Here is a 17,428-nt window from a genome sequence, read left to right as displayed (position 1 = left end):
TGACCAGTTGAAACCAAGAGTACATGTACTACATAAAATTTCAAGGTTGTGATTAAGATTCAGTAAAAGTTATGCCCCATCCAGTATAGCAATATGTGGATGCCATGTTCAATATACATATTTGCTATCATTAAACTTGCAGAGACCATGAATCAAAATAATTCAAATGCTTAAAAATCATTTTATTTTTACTGCTAGTCAAAATACAGTCACTCAAGCATATCCTTTGTTAATTTGAAAAAAAAAATGATAGTTTAACATTTATTATTAATACCATACCAAAGCACAAGATAGTGCACTTCTTACATAATCCAATGATTCATGCTGTGATTTTACCTATTTAGATGTTTCTTATTTACAGTTCAGTATACATGTTATACCAGTACAATGTGACACTAACCTAGTATCAGCTAAATGGATCATTACTATTCTGTTTTTAAGAAGTTTGCAGGGTAAAAAGTATAATAAAATAAAAATGTTGATACATTTATTGATTGCATATGCTAAAAACTTTTATAAAATATCAAACATTGTATCATAACAGCTTTTACAAATGAATTCAATACATTCAAAGGTACAAAAATCAAATTATTTTCATCCACAGTTTTATCATATTCAGTTGAACAACAGCTACATCTATTATATAAAATGTATGGTAGTTGGCACTGATGGTATATATATCCTGAGCAAAGAAAAAACATACCTAATCAAAGAATACAAAGCTCACTTCTATAAATGTTATCTACTAGTAAGGCAAAGTCTCACTCAACAAACACTCTGGTAATGTATATCACCTGGATCCAAAATCTATGCAAGTTGGTCTGGGTTAGATTTAACTGCTCAATAACCCTGAAAATGTATGTTACATCCAGCATCAGAAGCAGGATACATCATCTATGTTTACTGATCACCAAAGAGTATATTGTTACATTGAATGAACCTTCTCTAAAAAACTGGTCATTAATCCAGAAAATCTAAGTCAAATCAAGGATTGGTACTCTGAAACATTTACATGTACATACATCATCTTTGCAGGTTTGTTCAACATAGAGTTTATAATTACATGAGAATAGGACTGCTCAAAACACTTAATCTTGTGGAGTCCCCCATGTGGCGCAAAGGAGAGAGTTTGTAATCTAGAGTTGCGAGTAAGGATTTAATCCTTAAGTCTCAGGTTCAAATCCACTGGGGTTGTGGGGACCAGATTAGACCATATAAACTGAGGTCCCGCCTAGCAGTTGATGTGGGCACAAAAAAGATCCCTTACTGCTCAAGGCCCTGAGTGCAAAGTATAGGTCAAATTTTGCAGCTCTCCACCAGCAAGTAGTGGCATCTCCATATGGATGAAAAATTCTTGAGAGGGATGTTAAACAACAAACAAACAAAAACAAAAAAAAACACATGAGGAAAATGTAGATCAGGTCAAGCATCTGAAGTAAATCTGTTAATGTGCTTTAATCCATGCAAGTTTGTCCAGGTAGAGCTTAGGAATGAACCTTGCTCCTTAAATTTTAACTGGGATGACAATGCTAGGTATATCATAAGAACTCATCTAGACTGTCCAGAAAAGCTAATAAATATTTAGCAATTTCTTACTTGCATGATTTAAAAAAATCTGCAATCTAACATTATTTAAAAAAAAATTCAACACATTTTCTAATTTTCAACAAATTCAATGCACTATGAGACGATTTAACATTTCTTAACCACATACACTGTACTTAAAGTGCAATATACATGCATTATACTGTATGTTAAATCTTTACAGTTTTCTTCAAGTACTCTAATAGTATATGAAATATGAAGATTACCAACAGTGATCAAGCTTTAAAGTCCATTGAAACAATACATAATTAGAGCAGAGCAAACACAGACCTCTAAAAACACCAGGTGCAATGGAGGAGAAAGCATTTCCTGCCATGTGCTCCTTGACATGACTGGGCAAATGGAAAAATCCACAAACAATTCAGTGTAAACAATTTTGATGAAAAACATTAGTCAACATTCAACTTAATGATCGATTGAATTTGCTATAACAATTAATTTACACGTAAGTGTACACACATGTATGCATACTAGATGAATTATTTCACAATATCCAAAATTGGACAATAATAGTTTCTAATCTAGCTAGACAACAGGACATTTTCATTATTACTTACATTACATGAAACTATTGAAGTCTGTGAGCTACAAATTATATCTAAAAATTATACACATTTTAACAAGTGTTTACAGTTTAGTGTATTTATTATACACAAATGATGACTTAGTAATTATGACATACTAGTGAAGTCCACAGATTGACTTCCAGATTTCAGCTCAAAGGCTTGAAGATTTTTAGTGGCTCTTTCATCATTTTTTTTTCACTGAATATTTTCATTTTTATTTTCAAGACGCTGTTTTTGTTGAGGTCTTTTAGCAGTCTGATGCAATCCAAGAACTCCAAGGGCAATTTAAGAACTCCTGAATTTCTTTCTTACCTGGAAAAAATAAAAATTTAAAAGTTTAAAATATATTCAACTTACATGAAGAAAACTAGTAAAACTAGTGATAATGTAGTAGACCTTTCAGATGTTCCAAAGCAGCTACATGTATCTAATTAAAAAATATAAAGTTTGAAGTATTTAGAGTCACCTGTACTCTGAACATGGGATATATGTATTTGACAGACAGATGAATGAATAGACTGATCACTATAGAGCACCTTAGTCTTAATTTTCAATAATCTTTATATTAGTGAAAATCAAATAGGAACTAGAGTGTTTCAAGGAATGTATATGTCACCTGCTAGGTATCGTCATTAAAGAGGTAAATAAATCTAAGAGTGGTCAGCTATTAATTTAATATTAGCATGGAGGTTCATGCATTTGCCTGCAAGGAAAAAAAAGGATCCACAAGTAAAAGACTGGGATAGAATCTGGCAATCAAAGAAAATATGGTTCCCCAGTCCTCAAATGAATAATTTAATTGAAATTATGATGAATAACTATTTATCATTTTATTAATACACATGTAGGTGCTTCCAACAATCCTCGGAGGAAAGGAATTTCAGACTGTCTTTACTTTAATTGTCACTTTGTCAGTCAACACGATTCATTGTGGAATACTGATCCCAATGTATTTTCATAGTATTTAAATATAAGTTTGTGTGGTAACTGAATTTCATACAGTTTCAAAGTATAGTATCATGAGCTCAAAAACATATATAAATGCTAATTATCAAAACCCTGCCTCTCAAAATTTTGGAGATATAAGGTGTGACAGACGGACAGACAGACACCAGGTAAAGTGATCTCTAAGTGTCGTTCTGCTCTGCAGTTGACACAAAAATGAAAGTTAGTCAATTTTTGACCATGTATATCACTTCAGTGATGAAAGGAATGCTGAAGTGGTAAGTCTATCCTAATTATTTGAAAATACGGCAACCCCATTGGTCAGAATATAATACATATGCTGTCCAGCCTTAATTTCATTGGCATAAAGCAGCACAAAACACGATTTGATTGGATGGTGCAACTTGTTTTTCTAGGGGGCGCTGTTGCAACTCTGGAAAAGAAAACAGGACTGGGGCTTGCCCCTAGAGGGCACTTACTGACCGGAAGTAAACAAACAACAGAAATAGCAATACACTAGAAATATGTCCATAGGACATGTATGCCTGCCGAGTGTATAGTAATGCAACATGAAATTTTGTGTTAGTGTATGAAGTTTGATGAGAATATCTTGAAAAGTTTCTTTAAAATTGAAATTGAAATCTAAAAAAAATGGATATAGATGATAAATTCTCACCAAATTATGTATAGATGCATAGCCTTAGATATCAATATTTTAAATGGTTTTAAAACCATGCAAAATGCAAATTGAAGGAAAGTGAGGTCAAGGTCACAGGAAAGGTCAAAAGTTTTTGAAAAAGTTGAATAGGTCTTACTAATTATATATGTATCAGCATATTAAGTTTGATAAAAAATATCTTGAATGATTTCTTTAAAACTGAGCTAGTCACAAGCGTGGCGCCATGGTTAGAGCGTCTGCTCTAGAGTCGCGAAGTAAGGAGTTGATCCTTATGTCGCAGGTTTGAATCCCACTGTGAGACATGGAGACCAGTCCTTTGGATGAGACCTTATAAACCAAGGTCCCGTGTCACAGTAGGTGCTGGCATGAAAAGACCCCTCACTGCTCAATGGCCATGAGTGCAGAGTATAGGACAGAATTTGCAGCTTTCCGTTGGCAAGTGGTGGCGTCTCCATATGAGTGTAAAATTCTCGAGAGGGCCTGCAGATTACCTGTAATGATTGCGCAGCTATGTTTAGGCTTCCCGAAGCTTTAAAATGGGCTCAAAACATAATATGTCATTGCGAGGTTGGTTTTAGTTTTAATTTAAAAGTATTGAACTTAAGTACTTCCAATTTATATAGAGGATTTCCTCGGCTATGTATTAACATATTTGTTATGATATCACATGACTTTGCTGATCACGTGACGGTTATTTATAATTTTTTGAAGTGTTTCATATAAATCGCTTCGGCGCAGTTGATTTACACAATAATTATTAACATTTTGTTATAAAAATAAGCTCATCGTATCCTTGTGTATCCGAAATGTGCTTGGGAAAAGTCATAGTATTACTTAGATACAAAATATTTCCAGAGAAATTCAACTTACCTACAAATTTGAGGGTATTTTCCACACAATATCGTAATCTGTATTAAAACAAAGCCAACACACATTTTTCCCAAGCAAGATTCAGTTAGAGAACAACCTCTTCTTACAGATTTCAACAAAAATTCTCAGATTAATCCTCATTCTTCACCTGCGCCAGACTCTTTTATACACACTAAATAAATTCTACCTCCAACCACGGGTATAAAACAGAGTACATTTCAAAAGTATATTTTTCATAAGCATTTTGAACATGCTGAATTTCAATCAAGGGTAGGTAAGCGGTGTATTTTTAAAATATTCTGACATATACGACTTAAAAAAACCTTTAACGACCCGTGAATTTTGCAATAGCTACCTAGCATTTTACATGCAGTTTCAAATAAAGTGTAAAGTTCATGACACTCTCCCCGTCATAACACCTCAAGATTTCAGTGACTTGACGTCATTTTCCATTATGACGTCATATTTTGGTAGTTCCGAGATGTGAAGGCACAGAGTGCACTGTGATATTCTACGGGAAGCCTAACCTACCTGCGTGACCAAAATCCCTACTAGGCTTTAAACTCTTCATTCTTGACCTGTATTTCGTCAAATAAGATTTTTCCAGTTAATTAAGGTAAAATTACTAATTGTTAAAACTGTAAATGATTTTTTTTTTAACCTGAGCCAGATTTTTACTTTTCTAAAAAGTGTCTGTATTTGACTGTTGGTTCCACCTATCTCAAGGAAATGATCTGTAAAAGCTAGTAAATGTTAGAAATCGTAATCTGTTCTCTATCTACTATAATCATGAGAAAAGGTGTTGAAAATTAACAGATGGAGATAAAATCAGCAGTCATATTAAAGGCTTTTTTTCAATAATCAATTTATTAGTGAAAATCATAAAAGTATTAGGCAAAAAGGAAAAATAAATGTTGTCATTAATTAACCTTGCATATCTCTACAATTTTCTGATAAGAAAATAATACCCGATGGATGCAATATAATCACCCTTTGCCTGCCCCTAAATTAAATTATGAAATTTTGATAGATTTTGATCTAGTAAGCAATTATTTAAAACAAGGTTCTTTTAGAGGTGCCTAGGGTCGAAATTCATAGAAAAAAAAACTACAAAAAACGTGAAAACCTATTTCAATCATACTGGTTTATATTTATTACAAATGTCCTCATAGTCAGCATAGCCCAGAACGATAGACCGCAGACTCTCACCATGAACATTTTTAGTGTCCTGGTTCGAAACCATTTGTTGGCACATTTTTATTTTTTCAAACTTTTTACCTGTATAAACACTAAAGAACGAGTGCACTTATGGGCCCCGGTAAAATGTGACAAAATGAAGAATTAAATTAAGCATAATTTTCCATCTCAGATCATTAATTGATATCTAAACCATAAGATTCAACAAATTTTATCACTGAAATTCATGAATATACAAAGAGCAAAGCCATACAATGTGGTAGGGGTCAGCCGACATTCGTGATTTTTTATAGTAAATCGAGGACGGTCATTCATTTCAAAGCTTTTGTTTATTGTCGGCCTAACATTGTACAAACTTGTGCGATTGACAAAAAATGCATTATACATTTATAAAACTTGTGTGAAAGTAGGAAATTTGTACATGATTAGGCTTGTACTTAAAATATTAAAAATGTATGAAAAGTTCAATGTTTTTCCTATAACAAGCAAGAGCTATTTACCTGTATGACCTATGTTGAACCCACCCGTGGAATAAATTATTTAAAATACTGGTAGTCACGTGAGTTCTAACCAGGTAAACATTCCTCAAAGATGTTCACTGTAAAACATAACCACGTTTTGTATCATTATATCGAAGTCAAGCCACATAGAGAAGTTTGTATGTATTTGGTTTTAGGAACACAGGATGGTTAGGAGAGTTTAGTGTCGTTAAAATGTCATCATAAATAAAAGTGTCAAACACTTTTAACATTCATGCAAGACAATGGTACTGGTATTGAAAGCCACCTAAATACACTTTTTTTCATTTTAAAATTTAAAGGAACTAATGTTAATAGTTATTGTATTATTTCAAACGCAAGCATGCAAATTTCTTAGTTTGATCACTATGGATATAGGTATCTATACAACTTCATTCGATTTTTTTCTCGGGTAAAATAGCACAAGAAGTATCATTCGGCAAAAGTGGATGCTCTTGTGTATCGAATCAACTGAGAGATATAAACCCCGTATGCAGGTGATGAAGGTATATTGCTGAATAAGTAATGGAAGTTGACGATTGAAAAGTTAAAGTCATCACGTTTATCTTAAAGCTTGGTTGTTAGATTACCATTAATGTAGAACTAAAGCAATACATGAGAAACAAGAAACTACACACATGTGGCCTAAAGTCAGTGACCGGAACATATATCGGTAAGCTTTTTCTAAAGACAGAAACCAATATTGGTCCTATAGGTCATCTCATATTTTTAACTAGAAGTGTTCCTTTGATATACTATATTTTACTTAATTTCTATAGACTTACTATACCCTGAAAAAAAAAGGAGGAAAACAGGAACTACCTGTTTAAATGACCCCGACCACCGAGGTTAATCTAAAGTTTGTCCCTGCCTACCTGAAAAACGGACTGCCTCGGGCAGTCAGTAATTTCCAACTCTGGTTATGAGATGCTAAATGTTTAATATTTACAATTAAATGCTTATATTTACATTTTTAAATTCATGATAGATTGAGAAAGTCGATAAAATCATTTCTATATTAAGTCTGTATACTGTATAGGGGGAAAATAACTCGCGGTGTTAATATTCGCTATATTCATGGTGTGAATAAATCTGTGAATTCAAGAAACAGTGAATAAGTTTTCAATAACCTACATGTTATATTTGGAAATTTGAGAATAGACTACGATATCATAGGTAAATATATGTGCAGTGCATGGTCATTTCAGTAATTACGAATCGTACTTGTCATTCAATTATTTTAATTAAAATGCTTGACATTAATTTAGATAACCCAGCAGATAATAACCTGTATTTGTTTAAAAAAAAAACTGTTTTAATAGCCAACGCTACATGTTTCATCAATCAAAACACTAGGGTCATGGGTTTTGAATACCCGTACGTAACTATGTTACGATGTGTATTTGATACCTGCATTATCATGTTTTTATCGACATTTTGGTTTTAAAAAATCATTCAAATAACTATTGAACTTGCTGATGTATATATAAATCTACCCTGTTGTTCGTGAAGTGAATACATAACGCTGATTAATGCCTTCTAGCTATGCTATGGATTAAACAGATATAGACATTGAAGGGAGGTACATGTAACCTTAGTTATATACCGATTCTGCGAATTCAACAACCGCGATCGTGTCAGAGGAGAGAAAAACATGAAAATTACAACCCCTGAAATTAATCCCCTATACAGTACTTCAACCGAGAAATTAGTTGAAACTGGTTCCAGAAAAGAAGCTGAAAATGTTCAATAGTTTACAGACAATACTTGACACATGATGACTGAACAAGAACAGATAGCAATAAGTAATTTGAATGACTCAGGTGAATTATAACCTGTTCAATCTTAGATCCATCTTTTTTCTAATACGAGGGTTGATCCAAAAGTTCATGGGATTTAATTATTTCTAAAATTTTATTGTGATTTGATGAAAGCAAACAATAGGCATATTTATAATATAGAGTCATTATGCAACAATACTGGAAAATTTCACCACGTTCCAATTACCAATAAGGTCACATGAGCTTTCTGAACACTGATAGTTGTAAAATCCGGGGGAGACTTCGACGTAACGTCAAGTTAAGTATGTCATGTCATGTTATAGGAGCATCTCACCCTCATGTTCAATTCAACTAAGTAATTCTACAGAATATTCTGCCTTTTTCTCTTTTTTTCTCTCAAGAAAAGCCTGGGTATCCACCAATCGACTTATCTTTATATTACACTCATATTTCAAAAATACTCCCCATCTTTCCATATGATGTTCCAATTTCAGTAGCAAAGTCAAGCACAGTACGTCAGTGGTCAACATCCATCAACGCTTAATTTGTCTACGAGAAAAACAGACCCTCCAAAAGCAGCCACACCTTTAATCAACCTCCATGGAAGTTCTATTGTTCTTAAATTTCTCACGCCACTGGAAAATCAGTTGCTAAATGCATTTTTCTCCAGCCTGTATCAGTAGTATACCCCTTTAAGTCAGAGTGTTCCTAAGATTTTAACAAAACTTATACCTTGACTGAAATGTGACGTTCTCTAACAATTAAAAGATGAACAAGAAATCATCAACTAATAATCTAAATATCAAGTTAAATCAGTAAAACTCTCACAGACAGATATATTAGTGGTCAAGCAATCGTAATAATGACAAAATTCTCATTTTATTTGCCACTTAGCGCAGGTTTTTTCTTATATCACGTATTAAGAATTAAAATGATAATGAACGAGTAAATGTCTCCCCTGCATTTTAAAACATCCTTTGCTATGGCAACTGCCATAGAGTTACTATCATTAATATTTAAAATATTTTTTTATTAAAAAAATTCAACAAGTGTCTATATTTTTATTTGTAATTTTCAACCACTTTCACTAATAAATAAATAAAATAAGAAGAAATTCCATGAACTTTCGGATCAATCCTCGTACATGTCAGTCATTAAATTTATATAATATACAGTATGCATAAGGGAGACCAAATGTATTATTACTGCATTAAGGAGACCAACCACTATCCATATGTAAATCAGTATTCAACCACTTTCACTTAATAAAAAAATAAAATATGAAGAAATTCCATCAGCATTTGGATCAACCCTCGTACATGTCAGTCATTAAATTTATATAATATACAGTACGCATAAGGGAGACCAAATGTATTATTACTGCATTAAGGTGACCAACTACTCTCCACATGTAAATCAGTATTCAACCGCTTTCACTAATAAATAAAAAAAAATATGAAGAAATTAGTGATGAGACATCGGTTAATTTTCATAATCGATCATCGGTTGGATTTGTATACTGCTTCTGATGCGATTTCACCGATTATAATCGGATTTCTTCATAGTTTTGTATACAAAAAGCAGACTATTACAATAATTTCATTTATTTCTTTAACATGAATATATAAAATACATAATATATTATTTTCTTTGTTGTTTTGCTTCTTTTACACTTTCTAGACCTAAAAATATTTACAGTGGACACCCAACATGGCTGCCTAGCGGCAGAAAACGAACTTCAAAAAGCTGTGGGGGGAATTGATCACTCTATATTTAAGGTAAATGTTGACTAAGTTGCATATTTTATATCTCAAATAAAAGATACAATTAATATTTTTTGAATAAAAAGAATCAGCTGATTGATCAAACCAAAGAGCAAACACAGATTTGGCAGAAAAAAAATTCACCCGGGGTAAATTGAATGGGTCGGTCGGGTTATTACAGGAAACAAAAATAATTTTTTTTAGGCCCTATATATGCATCTTCGGTTCTTAATCACCTCTGCTTCGTGCTAGTTGGCTAGTATCAGATGCAGATGCCATTTTCTTTCATTAAGAAGAAATAAATTTTAAACCAGAAATGGATAATTCCGGAATGTATTGTATTAGAAGTATGTTTCCGATGATCGATTATGAAAAACTATAATCGATCATCGGAATCAGTAGCATTTTTTTTGTCGACAATCGATGTATTCTGATTATCGGTACAACACTAGAAGAAATTCCACGAACTTTTGGATCAACCCTCGTACATGTCAGTCATTAAATTTATATAATATACAGTATGCATAAGGGAGACCAAATGTATTATTACTGCATTAAAGAGACCAACTACTATCCACATGTAAATCAGTATTCAACCACTTTCACTAATAAATAAATAAAATATGAAGAAATTCCATGAACTTTTGGATCAACCCTCGTACATGTCAGTCATTAAAGGGGGAGTTTCGATAAGGCCGTTTTTCGGCCCCTCACGAAATTTTATGAAATTTTGATATTTTGTAGAAAAACTACTAAACTTCCTAAAAATATGAAAATAATTTATGTTACGCATTTTCCGGTCACGTGATAATTGAAAATTTAAGTATACCCCCATTTCGTATATTTTGGGAGTAGACATTTTCATAGGGGGAAAGTGGATTTTTTAACCGTCAAAATCGTAAATCAAATAGGATAAATATGAATAAAGACATAAATTAACCAATCTCAACAATTTTTTACGGAAAATGGTGTTTATCTTATGCGAATGTTTTTTTAAGGTGCGATATTTTTCTGGTGTGTCAAATGTTACTTTTCTTTAAAAGAAGATGGATTTAACTTATGAAACATAAAATATATAGAAAGATTTAACATCATAATTAATCGACAATTTATACATAAACTATATAATCAATATTTAACATTTTCCCATACGAAAAATGCAAATGAAAAGATATGTAGACATGAGATAGGTGAATGTAAAAACGTCATATACAGGTATATGCACTACATTTTCATCAATAAGGTTATACAACTACATGTTTTATAAAAATATACCTTAGTATCATAAAATTGAAATTAAATAACATGTTTTGAAATAAAAAGATTAAAAAATATTTTAAATACATACATGAATAAAAAGTTTACTTAAAAGCATCATATTGCTAGGTAAGCCAGTACATTGTAGGTGCAAGGTAAGAAAAATATTTTATCTGGCGTTCGCCACATAATTATTCGGCGGCCGCTAGAAAAATTGGCGGCGGCTAAATAGTTTTCCTGCGGCCACCACATAAATGACTGGCGGCGACCAGAAACTTATCTGTTGGCCGCAACATAAATAACTAGAATCCGACAAATAAGTTCCTTGCGGTGTAGACATGTAATCTAATAAAACATAAATCTAAAGTTATGAGGTGAAAACCTTATGAAGTGAATTTTTGTATGAAGTGTAGATTTTATCTTTGCTAATAAGGCATGAAACTCCAAGATTTGACTTCAAAGAGAAGTTGTAGATGTCGTTAAGATGGCTGGGGGGTTGTGGCCATTTTCAGACTATATTGATCTCCTTCAGAAGAAGAGCTCCATATAAAGATATACAAAAATGATCAAATTTTAAAACAAAAATGTATGAAATTTTTCTTTGCCAAATAATAGTTGACAGCTTAAGATATCATATCTAAAAAATTAAGTTATATCTGATGGTTAATTTGTTGACCTCCCAGCCTCCTTAAAGGCAGAGATTTTAAGCACCGCCTTCGAAAATACCTGGTCTGTGTACCTCTGTCAATCAAGTGCATTGAGGTATATCATTGGGTGCTACAATTTGATTGGCAAAAACACTACAATTTTATCTGGCGGCCGCCAGATATTTCAATGGCAGAAACTTATCTGGCGGCTGACAGATAACATATTTTTTTACCTTGCACCTACTGGCTTCTGTATATTGCAATGTATTTGATAATATGAATGATATTGATTACAGTCAAAAGTATTTTATCATGATATGTAATATGATGGAAAAATCTATAATGCATTAAATTTTCCTTCTCATTATGAAACTTATAAGTATTTGCCCACATAGATCTGCATTATGTTTTCAGCGTAACTGAGAGAATCCCAGCCAGGACTTATTTCCTCTTGCTTCTCAAATCTCCAGAGATACTTAAGTTTTTACACCATTTCTAGTCACTTCTCATTTAGAGAGTTCTAGAATTCATTATATATGATTTGCTAGAACAGAGCGCAGTTCGAAATACATGTGAAAACGCCAAAGATATGTGTTTAATCCGTAATCAAGCAGACATATGCCCCTAGACATCCAGACTTAAAACAAGCCACGTTTCCTATATCAACCACACATAAATACATGGGAGCCTCTCTAGCATGTCGGAGCGTGGATTTCTATTTACAAGAAAGTCAAAAATATAACTATGCATGATGAATAACGTTAAGGAATGGACTTGCTCGAAAACTTATTTTTTGTTCAGTCAGTAGGAAAATGTAAGAAAGATGCAGCATCTGAACCATGTCTGGTAATGTGCAATCCTAGATGCATCATCAATGCAAGTTTGGTCACGATGGGGCTTATAGTTATATAAAAATGAGACCAGCTTCAAAATCTTTAACCTGCTCACTTATTAATGAAATGTAGGTCATATCCAGCATCTGAAGCAATATAGTAGTGTGCATCATAAAGCAAGTCTGGTCAACAAGTGCTTTCAGCTGCTCTGCTCCAAAAACTTAAACCTGCTTTTAAAACATTTACTTGGACATTCTTTGACTAAAAATCCAGCATCTGAAACCTGACTGGTGACAAGGAAACACGCTGGATCATGTGACTCTGATTAATATAGGGCATAGATATACTTGAAAAAAAAATCTGCTTCAAAAACTTTTACCTGAAACACCGATGCCGACGGTATTACGAAAGCTCCCCCAACTTCAAGGAGGTGAGCTAAAAATGTGACGTTAACGTTATATGTTGGCAACAAAAAAAAACTGTCGAAATGAAGATAGGATACGATAATGTTTTCTACTGTTAATATAATCGAGAATCTTCTTTGATTTAAAAAAAAAATGCTACTTTTGGCCTAGTATTTTAACACAGAGTCAGATCAAGAAACCAGGAGCTTCTAATTTTAGATATGCAAATTTTATGCAATTTTCATTTTTTTGGATATGAAGTGCACACGCGACACTCATCATATTTCAAGAAATTAGTGTGCAGAGTATATCTAATTACTGAAAAAAATTAGGTGAGTGTCCCTCATGCACTTCATATTCTAAACATCGATTTTTAAATGCCACCCTCTTATATTTTCCCATAAGCCTAATGTTAACGGATCTGAGGGTACATCTAAGTATGTATCAGCTACGTTGTGAATTCATCTCATATTAACCTCTGAAATGTAAATAACAAAAGTTAATATATTTTTCTTGAATTCTAAACTAGTTTTGAAAAAATAAATTGAAATTTATTTTTATGAAAAAAAGTGGGCCGCTGAGCGACCTTATCGAAACTCCCCCTTTATATAATATAAAGTATGCATAAGGGAGACCAAATGTATTATTACTGCATTAAGGAGACCAACTACTCTCCACATGTAAATCAGTATTCAAAACTTGAGATTTTAATACCCTAATAATTTACATGTTTAGTTACATGAACTAAATCTATTTACCTTTGTCATAACGCAAGAACTGTTTTACATTCAGCCAACTTTAACATTACACATGCATACAGTGTATGCCATGCATTAGGAAGACCAGATGCATTACTTCAACATTAAAGAAACCAACTACAATGGAACAATTAGACAGTATTCCAAAAAGTTCATTCCAATACCATAGTAATTTCCCTTAATTTGTTTGTATTTAGATGACTTAAATCAATTTATCTCAGCCAGAATTGGAACAAAAAAACTAATCATAAAAGTGGCCAAACACATGAACAGACAGATGGACATGATGATTCCTATGCTTATATACTCCCAAAGTTGCCAAAGTAGAGCAGATGCAGTGGTTAGAGCGTCTACTCTAGAGTTGCGGAGAAAGAAGCTGATCCTTACATCGCGAGTTTGAATCCCACTGTGGGACGTGGAGACCCGTTCTTCAGATGAGACAGAGGTATTAACCGAGGTCCCATGTCACAGTAGGTGCTGGCTCGATAAAGATCCCTCAATGCTCAATGGCCGTAAGTGCTGAGTATAGGACAAAAATTTGCAGCTCTCCACTGACAAGTGGTGGCGTCTCCATATGAGTGAAAAATTCTCAAGAGGGACGTTAAACAACAAACACTCTACACCCAAAACTTTGTTTGCAGAAGATTTTGTGATACATGCTTTACAAGTATACATATTGTTCATAAGGGAATAAAAATGCTATAATATATCATTAAGGAAAGCAACTGAAATTAAATGTGCACTTCTGATTGAACTAAACAAAATTACCCTTTGTCAGAATGTATATTTATAAACAGGAAGGCTGTTTTTCTTCATTTTTCCATGTCAGATTCAGACTGTTCTTGAAAAAATTCTGGCATTCACCCTGTAAAAGTGAAGAGTGCAGATAATAAAGAGCTTCTAAATAAACTGCATAATATTTAAATGATCCACTTAAAAGGGATAACAAATGCATTTAACTCCATCAAGGAGACCAACTGATATCCATATATATATATATATAAATCAGTACATGTATTTTAATTGTGATATTTTAATATCCTAGTAATTTACATGTTTAGTTTCATGAAATAAATCTAGTTACCTTTGTCCAATGACCAATGAGCACAAGCACTGATTTTTCCTCTTTTTTTTTAATGGAATCACCAGGGCCAGTCTGCGGTCCATATGATTCTGGCATAAGTACACTCTGTAAAATGCATATTTGTACCATGTACAGGCATATGAACAATATTTCTATACTACATACATGCATCATTAAACTTAATAATCTTTTTTTTCCAAAATTCATTATTCATAGTGTTTTGCTGTTAGCAAAATTCAACAAAAACTATACCGTATATATACTTGCCTATAAGGTGGTCCACCTATAAGTCAGTTGTATTTTTTGAGGTTATTTTGGAGGGATTTGCTATTGACCCGCTTATAAATTGGTACAACTTTTTGCCAGAATCAATTGACAATTTCAAATCAATGCTCTGATGTTTTAACCTGGTTTCAAAATACTAATCTTTTTATGACTCACCTATAAGCCGGACATAGAATATATACAGTACCTGCATTATACATGCATTAGGAAGACCAAATGCATTATTGCAATATTAAAGAGACCATTATGGCAAATGAAATCAATGTATGAATTGTATTCAAAACTACGGGTGTACTAATTTGTCTGAAGTATATCATGATATAATGTGATACACAAAGACTTTAACAGGATATGTACATATACCCACATGCCTAAATGTAACAACAGGAATTATCGTTCTACAATAATTTATTGAAATTGCCAATATGAATAAACAAAAGCAAACTTTGTTTCGATTGTATGAACTTTAAGTTTTCTTTTTCCACTACGGTCAGATAATCTAACTATCCCCCCTGGTTGGCTACCGGGTCCTTCGTTAGACTGCCTTATCGGACATGATATTTACTGAAGATTTGATTTTTGGTACTGACTTTTATACTCAAAATAATGTCTTTAATTGTTTAATTTCTTGAGGTCAATATCACTTTGATGTGTTCAGTGTTTACTTTGATATGTAATGATGTGTATAAGCGTGTATTTTCGATAATTTAAATTTCTAGTACAGTAATCGTCCCCAAGCTGCTGTTTCATTATCGTGTCATAGTATCTCTGAGAGTGCATTTTATTAACACCTCCAAATCACCTGGCCTGCGTAATTAAATTTAACTACCAAAAACAACAGCTTGGGACTAATAAGGTGTGATTATCAGCAATGGTCCCATGAAGCCTGTGCTAGACCTAACGGAAACGTTCAACAGACCGTAAAATTAGCATAATGGGATTATTGTGTACTAAGGTGTGAATTCAGTGGAGCGAGAATTTGTTGGACTTCGAGATAACGCATGTGTTTATAGCACTTGGGACCGTAAATCTACTTCAAGATAAGCGAGGTATTCGAGATTTCCATGTTCGAGATACCGGGGTTTTTTAAAATCATAAATATAATAAAAACGGCTGGGACCGTTGATTCACTTCAAGATATCCGTGGTATTCGACATACCGGTGTTCGAGATACCGAAGTTTACCTGTATATTGATACGTATCTAGATTAAATTGAATCTACACTACCTGAGGATGCTTCCATATCAATATGACTAAACATGGCTTTTCTGTTGATGAAAAGATTTTTTCCTATATATTCCTAGGTAAAAATTTGATCCCACATTGTGGCCCCACCCTACCCCTGGGGTTTATGATTTGAACAAACTTGAATCTACACTACCTGAAGATGCTTCCATATCAGTATGACAAAACATGACTTTGCTGTTCTTGAGAAGAAGATTTTTGAAGTTTTTTCCTATGTATTCCTATGGAAAACTATGATCCCCCATTGTGGTCCCACCCTACCCCCAGGGGTCATGATTTGAACAAACTTGAATCTACACTACCTGAGGAAGCTTCCATATCAATATGACAAAACATGGCTTTGCTGTTCCTGAGAAGAAGATTTTTCAAGTTTTTTTTCCCTATATATTCTTATGTAAAACTATGATCCCCCATTGTGGCCCCACCCTACCCCCCAGGGGTCATGATTTGAAAAAACTTGAATCTACATTACCTGAGGAAGCTTCCATATCAGTATGACAAAACATGACTTTGCTGTTCTTGAGAAGAAGATATTTGAAGTTTTTGATCCTCAATTGTGGCACCACCCTAACCCTGGGGGTCATGATTTGAACAAAGTTAAATCTACACTATCTGAGAATGCTTCCATATCAATATGACTTAACAAGGCTTTGCTGTTCTTGAGAAGAAGATTTTTCAATTTTTTTTTCTGTATATTCCTATGTAAAACTTTGATCGCCCCTTGTGGCCCCACCCTACCCCGAGGGGTCATGATTTGAACAAACTTGAATCTGCACTACCTGAGGATGATTCCATATCAATATGACTAATCGTGGCTTTGTTGTTCTTGAGAAGAAGATTTTTAAAGATTTATTCCTATATATTCCTATGTAAAACTTTGATCCCCCATTGTGGCTCCACCCTACCCCAGGGGGTCATGATTTGAACAAATTTGAATCTACACTATGTAATGAAGGTCTCACCTAAGTTTCAACTTTACAGCCCAGTGGTT

The 17,428-nt window shown here is 33.4% G+C and overlaps 1 protein-coding gene and 1 long non-coding RNA gene across 2 annotated transcripts in view; both read right to left on the bottom strand.

The window, feature by feature from the left end:
• The window catches only part of LOC133184924 (centrosomal protein of 41 kDa-like), a 50,278-nt gene that overhangs the window by 21,797 nt on the left and 11,053 nt on the right, over positions 1-17,428 (bottom strand). The gene's annotated exons all lie outside the window — the stretch shown is intronic.
• Positions 2,153-14,996, bottom strand: LOC133184923 (uncharacterized). The gene is made up of 3 exons (XR_009720869.1): positions 14,908-14,996; positions 14,592-14,688; positions 2,153-2,483 (listed from the first exon to the last, which is right to left on the bottom strand). It is a non-coding gene; the product is annotated as an uncharacterized LOC133184923 (long non-coding RNA).

Source organism: Saccostrea echinata, unplaced genomic scaffold, assembly GCF_033153115.1.
Source record: "Saccostrea echinata isolate AGI-Se365-2 ecotype Australia unplaced genomic scaffold, CSIRO_AGI_Sech_v1 ptg000011l, whole genome shotgun sequence".
Taxonomy (NCBI): domain Eukaryota; kingdom Metazoa; phylum Mollusca; class Bivalvia; order Ostreida; family Ostreidae; genus Saccostrea; species Saccostrea echinata.
Note: the sequence above shows the minus strand (reverse complement) of the source record. Positions and strands in the feature narration are given on the sequence as shown.